The sequence below is a fragment of the Uloborus diversus genome, chromosome 8, assembly GCF_026930045.1.
Source record: "Uloborus diversus isolate 005 chromosome 8, Udiv.v.3.1, whole genome shotgun sequence".
Lineage (NCBI taxonomy): Eukaryota > Metazoa > Arthropoda > Arachnida > Araneae > Uloboridae > Uloborus > Uloborus diversus.
In genome coordinates this window covers 41,176,290-41,197,234 of record NC_072738.1, presented here as the reverse complement: position 1 = coordinate 41,197,234, position 20,945 = coordinate 41,176,290, and the positions used below count along the sequence as shown (strand labels likewise).

The 20,945-nt window shown below is 39.0% G+C and overlaps 2 non-coding genes and 5 pseudogenes across 2 annotated transcripts; 1 reads left to right on the top strand and 6 right to left on the bottom strand.

Annotated features, from left to right (window-relative positions):
• Positions 1-4,150: 4,150 nt before the first annotated feature.
• On the bottom strand, positions 4,151-4,269 carry LOC129228791 (small nucleolar RNA U3; annotated as a pseudogene).
• A 1,807-nt stretch (positions 4,270-6,076) lies between these two features.
• Positions 6,077-6,213, bottom strand: LOC129228793 (small nucleolar RNA U3; annotated as a pseudogene).
• Positions 6,214-8,726: 2,513 nt separating this feature from the next.
• Positions 8,727-8,844, bottom strand: LOC129228825 (U5 spliceosomal RNA). Its single transcript, XR_008581008.1, has one exon. It is a non-coding gene; the product is annotated as a U5 spliceosomal RNA (small nuclear RNA).
• Positions 8,845-10,994: 2,150 nt separating this feature from the next.
• Positions 10,995-11,101, bottom strand: LOC129228830 (U6 spliceosomal RNA). The gene has a single exon (XR_008581012.1). It is a non-coding gene; the product is annotated as a U6 spliceosomal RNA (small nuclear RNA).
• A 4,554-nt stretch (positions 11,102-15,655) lies between these two features.
• On the bottom strand, positions 15,656-15,774 carry LOC129228789 (small nucleolar RNA U3; annotated as a pseudogene).
• A 1,746-nt stretch (positions 15,775-17,520) lies between these two features.
• On the bottom strand, positions 17,521-17,657 carry LOC129228792 (small nucleolar RNA U3; annotated as a pseudogene).
• A 1,978-nt stretch (positions 17,658-19,635) lies between these two features.
• Positions 19,636-19,760, top strand: LOC129228771 (U1 spliceosomal RNA; annotated as a pseudogene).
• Positions 19,761-20,945: the final 1,185 nt, after the last annotated feature.

The window sequence follows — 20,945 nt, the reverse complement described above, 5'->3', positions numbered from 1 at the left end:
TAATTATTAATGGATTTGGAGTCTGATTTTTCTATCAAACCAAGGCCCTTTTCAGGGCCAAATTTGCCTGTATAATACTAAGCTGTTTACGCCTAACGTAAAATATCCGCCAGGGACGGATATCTGTACTCATATTCCAATCATTTTTGAAGTACACAACGTGTTTGACGTTTATGTTAAACTAGCAAAAATGCCTGGCGTTGCCTGGGTCAGTAATAATCGTGAGAAACAATCGCTACTTTCTTTAGTTTTCTGTTTTAACTGAAAGAACTCAAAACACACCGCTTTGACGTGATAACAAATCAAGCTTCTTCCTTACCCATAAAAGTAAAATAGCAATAAGTATAAAAAACGAACGAGTATTCATTTAGAAACGAAAGCACGAATTGAATCATATAAAAATTTGAAGAATTTCCAAAATATGAACTAACAAAAACAAAAATCACTAAAAAAAAAAAACGTGCGCTTTATTTAATCAATTAGTACACACATACAAAAAGAAAAAAGCTCTCTACTATGTTTCCCTAAGTGTGCAAAAAGTAGAGTTTCCAAATGTTTTAAATGACTTTCAACTCATGTTTGCTCCGGAGAAGCCGTGATTCAAAATTTTCATTTTGATTACTTTTAATATTGCTGTTGTAAGGCAGCGAATTTTCGTAACAATGGGTTTTATATTTAATCATTTAAAGGGAAAATTACATGACATTTCCGGTTTTCCATCAAACCGTTTTTAAACTAAGTTTTTTAGGAATAAATTATAGCCTAAGTTGCTCCCAGATAATGTAACTATCTATTATGAAAAAAATGGTTAAAATCGGTCCAGTAGTTTTGAAGATTACCCCGGACATGCGTACACAGAGAAGTAGCCATTTAAGTATAAAGATAGATATTTCCAAACCAAGAAATATTGAAGTGTCATTTTTCCCTTTACATTATAAAGATTATCAGTTATTCATATCCGTAGTTTCAAATGATGTATCACGAAATCGCTGTGAAAATATTCTAATCGCATTCATTAATTTGTTGGGACTCCAGCACAGCCAAAATATAAACAAGTAACGCGAAATTTTAAAACAGAAATGCCAAGTCCTCGCGCAAGCGCAGTTGAAATGGCAAATTTGTGATAACCGGGATTTAACGTCTAGTGCTCCTGAGTGTCCCAAGAAGGAGTAATGGCTTTTGTTAATGAATGAAACAAAACTGGAACGCGTAGAAAGGAATTGTCTGAGGCCTTGGTTCAGGGAACTGGAGAAAAAAACATTTAGTCACCATTTCCGACAACAGGTAACGCTGCGAGAATCTTGAAAACCACAAACTGAATCAGCGACTTCCTCAGTGGGGATTGCCAGATTTGGCTATATTAGCCCTTTTGGCTATTTTTGATCAGGATTAAAAATATTTTTCTACGATTGAGAGTTAAGTAATTTATTTTTAAAATATTCACCATTTCGAAATTTTTGCAGAAGCTACAAGATTTATAGGATCTTTTATCGTCCGAAAAAATGAAGCCCCTTCCTCACACTGCCCCTTCACGCCAGCTCGATTACTGATCATTTCTCTTCATTCATACCGCGTAAAAGAACCTTAGTTCTGGCGCAGTGCACTCTCCCGATCTGTATCTAAAAAATGAAGAGGAAAATGAAACCATATGCTGATGCCGAATTGGCACGAAAGTGATATGAAATAATCGATAGGGCTGACAAAATTACTTGCCCCCTTGCTACTCATTACTTTTGTAAAGTGAAAACATGATCCGGAACCTCTTTTTTTCACTGAAAAAGGATGTACTTGTAAATTCTGCCCTTACAACTCGGATACGACTGTCCGCCTGCGATTCTCATCACTATTTGTGAAATTTTAACATATTTTTATTTTACTAATTTCAATTTCACGATTCAGCAGTATAGTTGGAAAAGCCTGTTCTGGGACATAAATTTATGTTTTCTACAGAATGCAGGACTTTCAAATCGAAAAATTAGGTAACGAACTGAGTATGAAACAGCAAAAAGGGAATGTTTCATAAACATTCCTGAAAATTAAAAAAAATGAAAGAAGTGCTGTAGCGCTACGAATACGCGTCATGAATTGCTCGTTTTTAAACTCGAACTGGGCATTAAGGGCAGGAGGACTGAAACATGATTACTTCATCACTGTTGCTTTAAATGAGACTTTAAATGTTCAATCCTTGAGAAGTTGCAGAGTCAGATGTATGATCATTAGAATCTCGAGAATTTTTTTGGGCAGAATTTTCATTCAAATATTTTATTCTCCCACGCTTCAGGCAGTTTGGATCAGACTTTTTACATTGTACGAAAAATAGAAGAAAGTTTCGGGACGTAGCCAAATCTCACCAAGGTACGCAACATGTAAACTTTTACATTTATCAAACACATGCATGATTTTTTTGTCTCATACAATTCAAAATTTTCGAAAGGGGTGATTTAAATTTTTATTAAATAGATAATTTTTGTCACCTTTTATTATCTCTGAGCACGTTTAAATCTGTGGCTCCTAGTGTGTGGCCGTAAGGTGTAATAGTTATTCACCATGAACATACAAATATCTCTTACGTATTACACACGGTCATTTAAGCACCCTAGGCGAGAGTTGAAAATGCTTCGCTGCCGTTCTTGATAATCAAGCCTTCTAATTTCAATTTTTTGAGTGTTTTGCAATTAGATTAACAATTCTTTTAATTTTTTAAGTGTGCAGAAAAGTTTTACTGAATATAAATTGACGTGTTAAAACCATTATTATTTAATGAGTTCAAAATGCAGGGTAATAGATAGGGCAGCGGGAGTTTAATTTCATATTTAGTTCCCTATTCGCAGCGTTACAACAGGGAAATACATAATGTATCGAAAATACATCTAACATGGAATACAATAAAGTAGTGAGTGTAATTATGTTTCATGTTTTGTTTGCGCACAAACAAATTACGGACTATATTTTTTGTAAATATGCAAGTTGTTGTGTATTTAAAAAGACACAAGAACCGGCCACGACAACCTAGGAAAGTGGTAGAAATGGGAAAGGGATGCACCACTTGCAGTACTCGTAGCGCGGGATAATGAGTGGCATTGGCGCTCTTGCCACCTATTCGAGATTCAGTCATTTGTTTGATATTATCCTTGCAAATTGGGTTATTCCCATGGCTATGATTCCAACTTTAGGACAACGAAATCTAGTATGAAAAGGGTTGATTATACAAATTATACAGGATTATTTCCATCGAGGTTACAGAAAAAATAATAATAATCTTTTAGTATGTACGATGTGCATCACATTGATAGAGCTTAGTAAAAAAGCTAGGAACAAGTACTCGAATTAAATAAAATAATCTGAACCAGCGATAATAGATTTTTTTAAATCATTATTCTTCGCCTGGTCTTTCCAATTGGTAGAAACTACCCTGATATCAGAAACAATAGTCTTCATGAATAACAGTTAACTATTGGAAAGATTGCAGAATAGAAAATTGTTGCAACGTAATGATAAAAGTCACACAAGCAAAGACCATAAATATAGCTTAAAGTGAAAGTATTAGTTGAACACAACAAAATATTCCAGGAATCTGACATTTTCGTCAAATAATCCCATATTCAATATGGAATCCTTCTTAGTAATATCAGACAAAGCGCGTATGTCAGGCGATAATTAATTCTACCGAGTTTATTTATAACGTGTGCAAATAAATGCAAACTAGAAACTGGAAGTCAAATTGCCTTTCAAATTTTCACTAAAGTAAAGTGTCTAAATACTTTTGTGAAAAATAGTAAAAGTAATACCATGAAGCACGAATTTTCAAAGCATTGCAGACGCGTGCCTCGAGGTTCCAAAGAATCCCTTTGGCAATGCTAAAAGACGCGAGTTTATTGATGTCCAGATATTCGACAAAAGATCGGGTTTCGCTGAAAAGTCGCATTGTTCCGTCGCGATTATTTCTAGTTGAATATTATCTCACTACACACCAACAACGAGATGCGTGCGCAAACTAATTCTCTCAGTTTTCTAGAGTGACGTTACTGCATCCCTCAACCATGTCATTTGAGCTTAGGTTCCAGGAATTTACTGGAGAGAATAAACCGATCCTCCGCAGTGATTTCTGGTCTTCTTCATTCCTTGCTTGCTTTTTATTAATAATAACCACTCAGAACGAGTTTCTACCCTCCAACCGCCACGGAGGCAGAAGGCGCGATCATCAATGGGACGCCAGTTAAACACTGACACCACCGGCTTCACGCTCAGATAGAAACCCCATTCCACATCTCTTTTTTCCCCACTTTGGATCCCGTTAAGAACGGACGTGGGAAAATGAGGCTAAAAGGAAAACCCGCCGCTATAGGAGTAGCGGCGAAGAGGAATGCGGCGCCGAGCGCTAGGAAGAAGCTTCCCGGGAGTATTCCCGGTTCGCGGACTCCGGCCAAGGCGGCCACCCCCTTCACCCACCGCACAAACTCCCCAATACAGTCCACTTCATGGGCAGACATGACCCCATCTGATGATGAGATGGAAGTCAACTCCACTAACCCTCCAGAAAAGTATGACTCACCCCTGTCTTACAGCGAGGTGACTGACATCATTAAAACAGCCAAGGATATGTTCCGTTATACAGACATCTTCTTCCCTGATGGTGAGGATGAGACTCTCCGGGAGATTCTCCAACTCTTGGGCCAGGACGGGATCCCGGACGCTCAAGTGGCGGAGGCCCTGGTGAGTCATGCTTTGACTGACAAGATTAAATTCTTATCCTTTCAGAAATTCTTCCACATTTCTGAATACCTTAATGCTCAGGGATTCCAGCTGCCACGTAGAACATGTAAAGCGCCTTCGCCCGTAAAGGCTGCGCCTGTGGCCCTGGAAAATAAGTTCTACACCCTCCCCCAAGTTTCGAATCCAAATTCAAATTCCCAGGAAACTACCTCTACCTCTCCGGCTAGAGGAGTTAATCAGCTTGCCCCCCTTGTGGTGGAGACCCCCCCCCAACTACCTTGATTTCATCCGCAAGCTCAATGATAACTGTCAGAACTTTAAACTCAGAAATAGGAAGGATGAAACAGCGATCTTTGTGGACGACCCCACTGATCGCAATAAAGTTATTAATTTGCTCAAGTCTAGTAACATAGACTTTTACATCCAAAGGGCAAAGGGACCCAGACTATTCAAATATGTCATTAGAGGACTACCCACTTGCACCGACACTGAGGAAATTTCGAAAGCACTTTCCGAATTAAATTTTCCTATTGTAAAGGTCGCTCAACTGACCAAAAGGGACGGTACTAAGCTCCCTCTATTCCAACTCCAGCTCTCGTCCGGTGAGCAACATACTAAAATTAATGATTTAAAGACACTATTCCACACTGCCATAACCGTCGAGCGGTACCGGACAAATCGACGTGTTATACAGTGTTATACCTGCCAGGGGTTCAACCACCTGGCAGTTAACTGCTTTCGAAAAGTCCGCTGTGTCGTCTGCGGGGGGGAACACTCTCGTGACAAGTGCCCGGCCAAAATTAACAAGGAAAAGCCCAAATGTGTTAATTGTGGGGGTGATCACGTAGCCTCTTATAGGGGTTGCGTGGCCTTCCCCAAACCCAAAATCAACCTGGAAGGTAAACGAGCCGTTAACCGCGGAAGCGGTGCTAGCCGCAGAGTAGGAACTTCCTACGCTGTGGCCACTTCCAGTAATCTTCCTGAGCATTCCACCCCTAGTATTAAGGAGCCTAACTCCAGCAACGAAATTACTGATTTCATGCAACTTTTTGCTGAAATCAATAAAATATTCAACATCTCTAAAGTCTTTTCCAAACTCAGGACGGCCCTCCCTATTCTAAAAAGTCAGGAAAACCTTATAGGCAAAATTACAACTTTAGTCCAAATCTTTATTGATGAGGACTAAGTTTTTCATTTTTACCCCCTTATTTCATTTTAATTCAGTTCTGGACTCCAAATTTCTTAAGTCAGTTTTTTGACCGCCAGGGAAAGCCCCTACGTCATCGGCTTAACTTGCCGACCAATAAGCTAACTCCTCTCCGGAGGATCCATCCCACCAATGGCAAGACTTGGGAGGTGCGAGGCCACGCCTCAGGTACTCCCCAGGAACGTTCATAGATATTCGTCTCATTCCACATCATCGTGGTTGGGTTTTCTGCGAAGTTCGGTGAGCGAACTCGCTAATCATACTATAGAAATGATCCTATGAAGTATGATCTTGGCTCGAGAAATTTTGTTTCCCAGCTTATATTAACGATGGTATTATATACAACTGGGAGTTAAATCCCAAATCTTACCTTTCGCAGTACTTCCGTCAGTTTAGGATCGTGAGGAGGGGGCTGCGCCCTCCTCCCTGGCTTTCAGACATTAAAGAACCTTGGGCTCGAAACATATTCATACCCTTGCTTCCGTATGAAGAAAATTGAAGTCTAATAATCTCTAAAATTAAAGTCTCTGTATAATTTAGATACAGTTTCTTCCTTCTCTGTTGTTCTTCCCTGAACTTGATCGGGAATATTGGGGCTGGATGCATTTTACTGTAAAAGCGTGTAGATATTCTTTTAATGTAACTTGAAACGGATCCAAGGTTTATATGCGGCGTACTGTTACGAATGTATTTTGGCATGCCCGTGATTATGTTTCTTTTGATAAGTAAGTAAGCATTTGTCTGACAACGCGAGGCATATCCCTACACTTCAACGGCATGTAATAACTTTCAATGTAGCAGTGAAAAATAAATTGTTCTCCTGCTAAAAAAACTTAAATGTGGATTAACTAAAAGAGGATAATTTTAGCTTTACATTGAGTAATGTTTTTGTTGGTCAGAAGCGTGAAATTGAAATGTTGGTCAAGAAGTCCTAGTATTTGACGTCATCAAAACAATTTTTTTATCGTTGAATGACTGGAAGTTACTTTACAGTTAGCAAATACTAATGATTAGTAAAAGTAAACAATGAAGACTGCGAGTGAGCAAAACAAGTAGAGGATACAAAAATTTCTCTGCCTGTCTATACTAGCGGATATGCAAACCATTCGCTAGCGTCATGGACAGCAATTGCGCCCGGGTTAAATTATTGCGGATGGCCGAATTATTAGCGGCATCACTTTAGTGTCTGTAATATAACGCCTGGATGTTGCATTACAAACGTGTTTGCAATGTTGCAAAAAAATAATTAAAAAAAAGCTTATTATTTATCAAAAATGTGTAAATTTCGTATTGCAATTTTTCTACGTAGTTTTTTGCTTCAGGTAAAAATTTCTCGGAATTTCAGCGTTGAGCTCTTTTCTCTTTAAAGAGAGAAAAGAAATATTGTTCCATTTCTGATAAAAATGAGACAATAATTCTCGGTAAGTGTAGGAAACTCAGGTTCAATTTATTGAATGCATTCTCCTTCTTTGCATGTCCATGTGACACCACGAAAAATTTCATAGTAGTTTCATTTTTATCATATTTTCTCTCAGCTGTGCAGCGAGTACGTTTTTAGCCATGGTGGATGCAGTCCGAAGTCCGAATTCCACACTCGTATGAGCTACTTTAATAGCGTCCTATCACAATTTGTGAGCATGACTGTCGAAATTTTCTACGTAAATATATACGCGCTTTGTTAAGATTTACTTACTCATAAAGTATTTGACATTTAATTAAAGTCTGAAACGTTCTCTGAATTCGTTTGGAAAATGAAACAATGACTTTCATGAATTCAAAGAAAAGAAATATTTAAGCTTTAATTGAAAATTCAATGTCTGTGTTACATTGATAAGTAATTCTATTGCCACAAGAAGGCAAGTACTTTCCGTTCTAGGAAAAAGTTTCACCGACAGTTTGATTAATTCCTTTATTTTTATTGGCAACATTTTATTAAGTATTCAAAATAAGCAAACCACCGTAAAAAGAACGAGTCTGAGTGAGAACACACACACGTATACGGGCAGGTTGTGGGAGAGTTCGGGCAAGGATAGCAAGTATAATATTATTACCGCATGATACACTACCAAACCGGTAGAGTTTTGGAACTCGTATAGGTTTAACGTTTTTGATTATCAAACCAAACAGTTTCGAATTACTGAAAATGATACGTGTGCTATATTTGGTATCAATCAGGACTATTTTTGAAGTGGAGCTCCTCCTTGATGACCCGCAACCAGTTTATTCTAATATCAGGAGTAGTATATAGGTATGTTCGTGATTCCGTCGATCATACTTACCTGGCACTGGGGATGCCTTGATCAACGAGGAGGCTCCCCCGAGCAGAGGCCCTTCATTCCACTTCAGAGGGTTGATGCTCGCCACATCCGCAAATTGCGGTTGCTTGGGGTGCGTTCGCGCTGTCATTCATATTCGAAAATCATTGTTAGCGGGTCGTGCGTGGGAGTAACACTATTAATTCACTCCAATAAATAGTGGGCGACTTTAATCTTCAAGTGACGTTGCATGTGATTGCCAATGGAGGAGCACATGAGAAGTGCCGATAACCCGGTCACGCCGCCATACTGAGACTGCAGTTTCGTCCTTTTTATAGATTCAGGCTGACGAGTCCAATGACCGCTCTGAAATAATCGTTACTAGGATGCCATACTTGAGCAGCGGCGACAAACGCAATCTCGCCACAATGTGCTTGCTGCTGTGTCTGGCCGATGCCATACCATCATGTCAAACGAATGCAATCGCTTTTTCGACTGCTCATATGAGGACTCACGGTGTGCCCTCCTATTCATTTCATCTTGCTATCTCGTCCCGCCTCTCGGAGGGTCCCAAAAATTAGTTAAAGCTCATTAGAGTTGTTCCCCTCCACGGTAATCTTTAGTAAAAGGCGAAAGATTAGCACGAGGTTTGAAGGGAAACCAGAGCATAATCGGGGAATGAACCACTCAATGTATATAATACTTCCCGTCTTAAAAAAAATTGGTGACTAAATGAAATTCTCAAAAGTTACGTTTCGATCTTTTTACGGTTTGCACTTTCAAGCGATTGTCACCAACTTCTCTTTTAATACTAGAATTTATTTTCGGTCATTTTCAAAAGGCGCCGGGTTTTCATTAGCCAACTCGAAGGATTTACTGTTCTTTCACTCGAAGATTCGCTTAGCATTTAAATTTCTCCCGAATTTAACGTCTGAAAATGATTCTCGCCGGACTCGAATTTCTTCAATGTGTTATTTTCATCCCGTGTATTGGGTTTCTCTCTATCCATTGCCCTCCCGCTTTTAACGTTTTAAACAAAATAATGCCAACTAGATTTTCACCACTTTTTCTATGACAAATTACTCATTACCTTTCTTATGAATTTTTTTTGTACCTTCTTTTCGTTCAGAACAGAAAAGATTAATGTGGCGGGAGAGGAACTGTATTTTATATCATCTCCGGGGGAGAGAAAATGTGACACAAAACTGCATCGGGTTTTTTTTTTTTTTTCATGAATTGTGGGATTTCATTCACATTGGGTGGGGGATTCAGATCAAGAATTTCATACACTGAATATCGATTTCTACTTTGAAAAATTCGGATCTTGATGCAAATCTCATCACCTCACAACACCTTCAGAAATATCAGTCTTTGTAGGGTCATCACACAACGAAAGTGAAGACTCGGAAGTCGAGTTCAGAAATGCACTTTCGCTTAATGCAGCTAATGAAAGGACTTTAAAATAGCAGGAACAACTCTTATATTCACAAAGCCTCTCAGTTATCGAGAGTACTCTATCTGAGATCCAGTTAATTTGTAAGTAATACATTCTGCCAGAGAGTGCATATAAATTGATTTTTATGTGACAAATGTACTGTAAATTATTATTTACCGTGCAAATCTACTTCGATAAAATTTATTTTACGGAATTCAACGGAAATTTGGTCGACCCCAGTATTACGGTTTCCTCCTTACTCCAACAAAAGACGTTAAATCCTAAACTTGGACAGGACTTGAATCTCTTTCCACCCCAAAGGAGCATGGGGACGCAATAGTTGTCCTCCACCTCTCTCCGTTTTAGTGCAACTGCTCTGGCCAAATTCCAGCTGGGCCAACCAAATTCGTTTCGCTCGTTTATTGCCATGTTGTTTTCGGTCTACCTCGTTTCATCTTGCCACCAGGGCAAAGCAATTCTTTCGCTTTTTTTGGGTGTCTTCTAAACACGTGACATCTTTGTTTAATTTCAATTGATATTGGTTTGCTGCTTTATTTTTCCAAAATACTTTTTCAACTTTTTGATGGCATTTTGTTCGAAAACTTAGTTTTTGCTTCTTGTTGTTTTGTTAATATCCGAGTTTCGCTTGCATAAAGCATCACAAATTCAATCATGGAACTGAAAATTTTAATTCTTCAAGCTTAGGCACGATGACTTCAGAATTTTACCTAGTACTCTGAAAGAGTTCTGCATTCATTCAATTTTTTTGGCATTGATCACAAGATTGTTTGTTTTCTCCTTATATCCTGAAATCTGGAGGACTGCAAAACAATCTTATCCTCGAAATCCAGGCCCTCAAGGAAATCCCATCTCTTTTATATTGATTACCCAGTCCAAAATCGTTATGAATAACAGACTAGACAGGACGCAACCCTAACACCAGTTCTAGTTTCGAAATTTTATTTCCTAAAATTGTGTCGAAAAAATCAGGAAAAGAAAGCGGTTCACGGGGAAGGGGGGCAGTCCTGGAGCCTTGCCCCGGACGGTAAATTCCCATGAGTGTTTGTTTAGTTTTTTTCTTAATTGAAATTCGATATAAAACTTTTATATTTTTTAAAATTTATCATCAAATTTTATTTACGTATAAATATCGATCCATTCCACACCCATAGTATTGAAATAAAACAGTCGTACAAATAATAATAAAAGTATTTGAAAGGGAAAGAAATCAGTTAGAAATCTTTCACTTTTCAACCACAAATCAGTTTCGTCCTTTCCTTAGGAGTTAAAAATTTCAGCCCCGACTTTCCACTGCATCACAATTTGCAACTTGCAATACATCGCTCGTGCCAAGTTTATTTAAATCTCGGAATAGGAATGAGAAAAAAATGTGGAACGCTTCACGATTTTGCGTGTCATCCTTGCGCAGGGGCCATGCTAATCTTCTCTGTATCGTTCCAATTTTAGTATATGTACTGCCGAAGCGAGTACGAAACTCCATGCACCCGAACATATATATATAGCAGGGTAGCATAGTCGAGGTAAAATACTGGTAGCTATTTTTGTATGTTTCCTTCGTGAAAATTTCTATTTTATCCATTCATTGTTTATACCCTTCGTAGAAAAGAACAAACTGTTGATACTATTTGGTTCGACAATCTGTTTTGCTGTAATGAACAGACAATCTTTTTTTGGGGGGCGGCCGGTTATCAAAAATTTGCCATTTCAACTGCGCTTGCGCACGGACTAAGCTGATTTCAAAAGTCTAGCTAAAATTAATTACAAATATTTTGAATTTGTTAATAAGTATGAGATGGCAACAGATAAAAATTAGAATTCACAAAGCTTTCTCTGATTTAGCTTTTTGGCCTCGGTAAAGATCGAGTTTTGCGTCTTAATTATTAATGGATTTGGAGTCTGATTTTTCTATCAAACCAAGGCCCTTTTCAGGGCCAAATTTGCCTGTATAATACTAAGCTGTTTACGCCTAACGTAAAATATCCGCCAGGGACGGATATCTGTACTCATATTCCAATCATTTTTGAAGTACACAACGTGTTTGACGTTTATGTTAAACTAGCAAAAATGCCTGGCGTTGCCTGGGTCAGTAATAATCGTGAGAAACAATCGCTACTTTCTTTAGTTTTCTGTTTTAACTGAAAGAACTCAAAACACACCGCTTTGACGTGATAACAAATCAAGCTTCTTCCTTACCCATAAAAGTAAAATAGCAATAAGTATAAAAAACGAACGAGTATTCATTTAGAAACGAAAGCACGAATTGAATCATATAAAAATTTGAAGAATTTCCAAAATATGAACTAACAAAAACAAAAATCACTAAAAAAAAAAAACGTGCGCTTTATTTAATCAATTAGTACACACATACAAAAAGAAAAAAGCTCTCTACTATGTTTCCCTAAGTGTGCAAAAAGTAGAGTTTCCAAATGTTTTAAATGACTTTCAACTCATGTTTGCTCCAGAGAAGCCGTGATTCAAAATTTTCATTTTGATTACTTTTAATATTGCTGTTGTAAGGCAGCGAATTTTCGTAACAATGGGTTTTATATTTAATCATTTAAAGGGAAAATTACATGACATTTCCGGTTTTCCATCAAACCGTTTTTAAACTAAGTTTTTTAGGAATAAATTATAGCCTAAGTTGCTCCCAGATAATGTAACTATCTATTATGAAAAAAATGGTTAAAATCGGTCCAGTAGTTTTGAAGATTACCCCGGACATGCGTACACAGAGAAGTAGCCATTTAAGTATAAAGATAGATATTTCCAAACCAAGAAATATTGAAGTGTCATTTTTCCCTTTACATTATAAAGATTATCAGTTATTCATATCCGTAGTTTCAAATGATGTATCACGAAATCGCTGTGAAAATATTCTAATCGCATTCATTAATTTGTTGGGACTCCAGCACAGCCAAAATATAAACAAGTAACGCGAAATTTTAAAACAGAAATGCCAAGTCCTCGCGCAAGCGCAGTTGAAATGGCAAATTTGTGATAACCGGGATTTAACGTCTAGTGCTCCTGAGTGTCCCAAGAAGGAGTAATGGCTTTTGTTAATGAATGAAACAAAACTGGAACGCGTAGAAAGGAATTGTCTGAGGCCTTGGTTCAGGGAACTGGAGAAAAAAACATTTAGTCACCATTTCCGACAACAGGTAGCGCTGCGAGAATCTTGAAAACCACAAACTGAATCAGCGACTTCCTCAGTGGGGATTGCCAGATTTGGCTATATTAGCCCTTTTGGCTATTTTTGATCAGGATTAAAAATATTTTTCTACGATTGAGAGTTAAGTAATTTATTTTTAAAATATTCACCATTTCGAAATTTTTGCAGAAGCTACAAGATTTATAGGATCTTTTATCGTCCGAAAAAATGAAGCCCCTTCCTCACACTGCCCCTTCACGCCAGCTCGATTACTGATCATTTCTCTTCATTCATACCGCGTAAAAGAACCTTAGTTCTGGCGCAGTGCACTCTCCCGATCTGTATCTAAAAAATGAAGAAGAAAATGAAACCATATGCTGATGCCGAATTGGCACGAAAGTGATATGAAATAATCGATAGGGCTGACAAAATTACTTGCCCCCTTGCTACTCATTACTTTTGTAAAGTGAAAACATGATCCGGAACCTCTTTTTTTCACTGAAAAAGGATGTACTTGTAAATTCTGCCCTTACAACTCGGATACGACTGTCCGCCTGCGATTCTCATCACTATTTGTGAAATTTTAACATATTTTTATTTTACTAATTTCAATTTCACGATTCAGCAGTATAGTTGGAAAAGCCTGTTCTGGGACATAAATTTATGTTTTCTACAGAATGCAGGACTTTCAAATCGAAAAATTAGGTAACGAACTGAGTATGAAACAGCAAAAAGGGAATGTTTCATAAACATTCCTGAAAATTAAAAAAAATGAAAGAAGTGCTGTAGCGCTACGAATACGCGTCATGAATTGCTCGTTTTTAAACTCGAACTGGGCATTAAGGGCAGGAGGACTGAAACATGATTACTTCATCACTGTTGCTTTAAATGAGACTTTAAATGTTCAATCCTTGAGAAGTTGCAGAGTCAGATGTATGATCATTAGAATCTCGAGAATTTTTTTGGGCAGAATTTTCATTCAAATATTTTATTCTCCCACGCTTCAGGCAGTTTGGATCAGACTTTTTACATTGTACGAAAAATAGAAGAAAGTTTCGGGACGTAGCCAAATCTCACCAAGGTACGCAACATGTAAACTTTTACATTTATCAAACACATGCATGATTTTTTTGTCTCATACAATTCAAAATTTTCGAAAGGGGTGATTTAAATTTTTATTAAATAGATAATTTTTGTCACCTTTTATTATCTCTGAGCACGTTTAAATCTGTGGCTCTTAGTGTGTGGCCGTAAGGTGTAATAGTTATTCACCATGAACATACAAATATCTCTTACGTATTACACACGGTCATTTAAGCACCCTAGGCGAGAGTTGAAAATGCTTCGCTGCCGTTCTTGATAATCAAGCCTTCTAATTTCAATTTTTTGAGTGTTTTGCAATTAGATTAACAATTCTTTTAATTTTTTAAGTGTGCAGAAAAGTTTTACTGAATATAAATTGACGTGTTAAAACCATTATTATTTAATGAGTTCAAAATGCAGGGTAATAGATAGGGCAGCGGGAGTTTAATTTCATATTTAGTTCCCTATTCGCAGCGTTACAACAGGGAAATACATAATGTATCGAAAATACATCTAACATGGAATACAATAAAGTAGTGAGTGTAATTATGTTTCATGTTTTGTTTGCGCACAAACAAATTACGGACTATATTTTTTGTAAATATGCAAGTTGTTGTGTATTTAAAAAGACACAAGAACCGGCCACGACAACCTAGGAAAGTGGTAGAAATGGGAAAGGGATGCACCACTTGCAGTACTCGTAGCGCGGGATAATGAGTGGCATTGGCGCTCTTGCCACCTATTCGAGATTCAGTCATTTGTTTGATATTATCCTTGCAAATTCGGTTATTCCCATGGCTATGATTCCAACTTTAGGACAACGAAATCTAGTATGAAAAGGGTTGATTATACAAATTATACAGGATTATTTCCATCGAGGTTACAGAAAAAATAATAATAATCTTTTAGTATGTACGATGTGCATCACATTGATAGAGCTTAGTAAAAAAGCTAGGAACAAGTACTCGAATTAAATAAAATAATCTGAACCAGCGATAATAGATTTTTTTAAATCATTATTCTTCGCCTGGTCTTTCCAATTGGTAGAAACTACCCTGATATCAGAAACAATAGTCTTCATGAATAACAGTTAACTATTGGAAAGATTGCAGAATAGAAAATTGTTGCAACGTAATGATAAAAGTCACACAAGCAAAGACCATAAATATAGCTTAAAGTGAAAGTATTAGTTGAACACAACAAAATATTCCAGGAATCTGACATTTTCGTCAAATAATCCCATATTCAATATGGAATCCTTCTTAGTAATATCAGACAAAGCGCGTATGTCAGGCGATAATTAATTCTACCGAGTTTATTTATAACGTGTGCAAATAAATGCAAACTAGAAACTGGAAGTCAAATTGCCTTTCAAATTTTCACTAAAGTAAAGTGTCTAAATACTTTTGTGAAAAATAGTAAAAGTAATACCATGAAGCACGAATTTTCAAAGCATTGCAGACGCGTGCCTCGAGGTTCCAAAGAATCCCTTTGGCAATGCTAAAAGACGCGAGTTTATTGATGTCCAGATATTCGACAAAAGATCGGGTTTCGCTGAAAAGTCGCATTGTTCCGTCGCGATTATTTCTAGTTGAATATTATCTCACTACACACCAACAACGAGATGCGTGCGCAAACTAATTCTCTCAGTTTTCTAGAGTGACGTTACTGCATCCCTCAACCATGTCATTTGAGCTTAGGTTCCAGGAATTTACTGGAGAGAATAAACCGATCCTCCGCAGTGATTTCTGGTCTTCTTCATTCCTTGCTTGCTTTTTATTAATAATAACCACTCAGAACGAGTTTCTACCCTCCAACCGCCACGGAGGCAGAAGGCGCGATCATCAATGGGACGCCAGTTAAACACTGACACCACCGGCTTCACGCTCAGATAGAAACCCCATTCCACATCTCTTTTTTCCCCACTTTGGATCCCGTTAAGAACGGACGTGGGAAAATGAGGCTAAAAGGAAAACCCGCCGCTATAGGAGTAGCGGCGAAGAGGAATGCGGCGCCGAGCGCTAGGAAGAAGCTTCCCGGGAGTATTCCCGGTTCGCGGACTCCGGCCAAGGCGGCCACCCCCTTCACCCACCGCACAAACTCCCCAATACAGTCCACTTCATGGGCAGACATGACCCCATCTGATGATGAGATGGAAGTCAACTCCACTAACCCTCCAGAAAAGTATGACTCACCCCTGTCTTACAGCGAGGTGACTGACATCATTAAAACAGCCAAGGATATGTTCCGTTATACAGACATCTTCTTCCCTGATGGTGAGGATGAGACTCTCCGGGAGATTCTCCAACTCTTGGGCCAGGACGGGATCCCGGACGCTCAAGTGGCGGAGGCCCTGGTGAGTCATGCTTTGACTGACAAGATTAAATTCTTATCCTTTCAGAAATTCTTCCACATTTCTGAATACCTTAATGCTCAGGGATTCCAGCTGCCACGTAGAACATGTAAAGCGCCTTCGCCCGTAAAGGCTGCGCCTGTGGCCCTGGAAAATAAGTTCTACACCCTCCCCCAAGTTTCGAATCCAAATTCAAATTCCCAGGAAACTACCTCTACCTCTCCGGCTAGAGGAGTTAATCAGCTTGCCCCCCTTGTGGTGGAGACCCCCCCCAACTACCTTGATTTCATCCGCAAGCTCAATGATAACTGTCAGAACTTTAAACTCAGAAATAGGAAGGATGAAACAGCGATCTTTGTGGACGACCCCACTGATCGCAATAAAGTTATTAATTTGCTCAAGTCTAGTAACATAGACTTTTACATCCAAAGGGCAAAGGGACCCAGACTATTCAAATATGTCATTAGAGGACTACCCACTTGCACCGACACTGAGGAAATTTCGAAAGCACTTTCCGAATTAAATTTTCCTATTGTAAAGGTCGCTCAACTGACCAAAAGGGACGGTACTAAGCTCCCTCTATTCCAACTCCAGCTCTCGTCCGGTGAGCAACATACTAAAATTAATGATTTAAAGACACTATTCCACACTGCCATAACCGTCGAGCGGTACCGGACAAATCGACGTGTTATACAGTGTTATACCTGCCAGGGGTTCAACCACCTGGCAGTTAACTGCTTTCGAAAAGTCCGCTGTGTCGTCTGCGGGGGGGAACACTCTCGTGACAAGTGCCCGGCCAAAATTAACAAGGAAAAGCCCAAATGTGTTAATTGTGGGGGTGATCACGTAGCCTCTTATAGGGGTTGCGTGGCCTTCCCCAAACCCAAAATCAACCTGGAAGGTAAACGAGCCGTTAACCGCGGAAGCGGTGCTAGCCGCAGAGTAGGAACTTCCTACGCTGTGGCCACTTCCAGTAATCTTCCTGAGCATTCCACCCCTAGTATTAAGGAGCCTAACTCCAGCAACGAAATTACTGATTTCATGCAACTTTTTGCTGAAATCAATAAAATATTCAACATCTCTAAAGTCTTTTCCAAACTCAGGACGGCCCTCCCTATTCTAAAAAGTCAGGAAAACCTTATAGGCAAAATTACAACTTTAGTCCAAATCTTTATTGATGAGGACTAAGTTTTTCATTTTTACCCCCTTATTTCATTTTAATTCAGTTCTGGACTCCAAATTTCTTAAGTCAGTTTTTTGACCGGAGGATCCATCCCACCAATGGCAAGACTTGGGAGGTGCGAGGCCACGCCTCAGGTACTCCCCAGGAACGTTCATAGATATTCGTCTCATTCCACATCATCGTGGTTGGGTTTTCTGCGAAGTTCGGTGAGCGAACTCGCTAATCATACTATAGAAATGATCCTATGAAGTATGATCTTGGCTCGAGAAATTTTGTTTCCCAGCTTATATTAACGATGGTATTATATACAACTGGGAGTTAAATCCCAAATCTTACCTTTCGCAGTACTTCCGTCAGTTTAGGATCGTGAGGAGGGGGCTGCGCCCTCCTCCCTGGCTTTCAGACATTAAAGAACCTTGGGCTCGAAACATATTCATACCCTTGCTTCCGTATGAAGAAAATTGAAGTCTAATAATCTCTAAAATTAAAGTCTCTGTATAATTTAGATACAGTTTCTTCCTTCTCTGTTGTTCTTCCCTGAACTTGATCGGGAATATTGGGGCTGGATGCATTTTACTGTAAAAGCGTGTAGATATTCTTTTAATGTAACTTGAAACGGATCCAAGGTTTATATGCGGCGTACTGTTACGAATGTATTTTGGCATGCCCGTGATTATGTTTCTTTTGATAAGTAAGTAAGCATTTGTCTGACAACGCGAGGCATATCCCTACACTTCAACGGCATGTAATAACTTTCAATGTAGCAGTGAAAAATAAATTGTTCTCCTGCTAAAAAAACTTAAATGTGGATTAACTAAAAGAGGATAATTTTAGCTTTACATTGAGTAATGTTTTTGTTGGTCAGAAGCGTGAAATTGAAATGTTGGTCAAGAAGTCCTAGTATTTGACGTCATCAAAACAATTTTTTTATCGTTGAATGACTGGAAGTTACTTTACAGTTAGCAAATACTAATGATTAGTAAAAGTAAACAATGAAGACTGCGAGTGAGCAAAACAAGTAGAGGATACAAAAATTTCTCTGCCTGTCTATACTAGCGGATATGCAAACCATTCGCTAGCGTCATGGACAGCAATTGCGCCCGGGTTAAATTATTGCGGATGGCCGAATTATTAGCGGCATCACTTTAGTGTCTGTAATATAACGCCTGGATGTTGCATTACAAACGTGTTTGCAATGTTGCAAAAAAATAATAAAAAAAAAGCTTATTATTTATCAAAAATGTGTAAATTTCGTATTGCAATTTTTCTACGTAGTTTTTTGCTTCAGGTAAAAATTTCTCGGAATTTCAGCGTTGAGCTCTTTTCTCTTTAAAGAGGGAAAAGAAATATTGTTCCATTTCTGATAAAAATGAGACAATAATTCTCGGTAAGTGTAGGAAACTCAGGTTCAATTTATTGAATGCATTCTCCTTCTTTGCATGTCCATGTGACACCACGAAAAATTTCATAGTAGTTTCATTTTTATCATATTTTCTCTCAGCTGTGCAGCGAGTACGTTTTTAGCCATGGTGGATGCAGTCCGAAGTCCGAATTCCACACTCGTATGAGCTACTTTAATAGCGTCCTATCACAATTTGTGAGCATGACTGTCGAAATTTTCTACGTAAATATATACGCGCTTTGTTAAGATTTACTTACTCATAAAGTATTTGACATTTAATTAAAGTCTGAAACGTTCTCTGAATTCGTTTGGAAAATGAAACAATGACTTTCATGAATTCAAAGAAAAGAAATATTTAAGCTTTAATTGAAAATTCAATGTCTGTGTTACATTGATAAGTAATTCTATTGCCACAAGAAGGCAAGTACTTTCCGTTCTAGGAAAAAGTTTCACCGACAGTTTGATTAATTCCTTTATTTTTATTGGCAACATTTTATTAAGTATTCAAAATAAGCAAACCACCGTAAAAAGAACGAGTCTGAGTGAGAACACACACACGTATACGGGCAGGTTGTGGGAGAGTTCGGGCAAGGATAGCAAGTATAATATTATTACCGCATGATACACTACCAAACCGGTAGAGTTTTGGAACTCGTATAGGTTTAACGTTTTTGATTATCAAACCAAACAGTTTCGAATTACTGAAAATGATACGTGTGCTATATTTGGTATCAATCAGGACTATTTTTGAAGTGGAGCTCCTCCTTGATGACCCGCAACCAGTTTATTCTAATATCAGGAGTAGTATATAGGTATGTTCGTGATTCCGTCGATCATACTTACCTGGCACTGGGGATGCCTTGATCAACGAGGAGGCTCCCCCGAGCAGAGGCCCTTCATTGCACTTCGGAGGGTTGATGCTCGCCACATCCGCAAATTGCGGTTGCTTGGGGTGCGTTCGCGCTGTCATTCATATTCGATTTCACTCGAGGAATTCCCACTTTGGATCCCGTTAAGAACGGACGTGGGAAAATGAGGCTAAAAGGAAAACCCGCCGCTATAGGAGTAGCGGCGAAGAGGAATGCGGCGCCGAGTGCTAGGAGGAAGCTTCCCGGGAGTATTCCCGGCTCGCGGACTCCGGCCAAGGCGGCCACCCCCTTCACCCACCGCACAAACTCCCCAATACAGTCCACTTCATGGGCAGACATGACCCCATCTGATGATGAGATGGAAGTCAACTCCACTAACATCCCAGAAAAGTACGACTCTCCTCTCTCCTACAGTGAGGTGACTGACATCATTAAAACTGCCAAGGATATGTTCCGTTATACAGACATCTTCTTCCCTGACGGTGAGGATGAGACTCTCCGGGAGATTCTCCAACTCTTGGGCCAGGACGGGATCCCGGACGCTCAAGTGGCGGAGGCCCTGGTGAGTCATGCTTTGACTGACAAGATTAAATTCCTATCCTTTCAGAAATTCTTCCATATTTCTGAACACCTTAATGCTCAGGAATTCCAGCTGCCACGTAGAACTTGTAAAGCGCCTTCGCCCGTAAAGGCTGCGCCTGTAGCACTGGAAAATAAGTTCTCCACCCTCCCCCAAGTCTCGAATCCAAATCTAAATTCCCAGGAAACTACCTCTACCTCTCCGGCTAGAGGAGTTAATCAGCTTGCCCCCCTCGTGGTGGAGACCCCCCCCAACTACCTTGATTTCATCCGCAAGCTCAATGATAACTGTCAGAATTTTAAACTAAGAAATAGGAAGGATGAAACGGCGATCTTTGTGGATGACCCCACTGATCGCAATAAAATTATTAATTTACTCAAGTCTAGTAACATAGACTTTTACATCCAAAGGGCAAAGGGACCCAGACTATTCAAATATGTCATTAGAGGACTACCCACTTGCACCGACACTGAGGAAATTTCGAAAGCACTTTCCGAATTAAATTTTCCTATTGTAAAGGTCGCTCAACTGACCAAAAGGGATGCTACTAAGCTCCCTCTATTCCAAATCCAGCTCTCGTCCGGTGAGCAACATACTAAAATTAATGATTTAAAGACACTATTCCACACTGCCATAACCGTCGAGAGGTACCGGACAAATCGACGTGTTATACAGTGTTATACCTGTCAGGGGTTC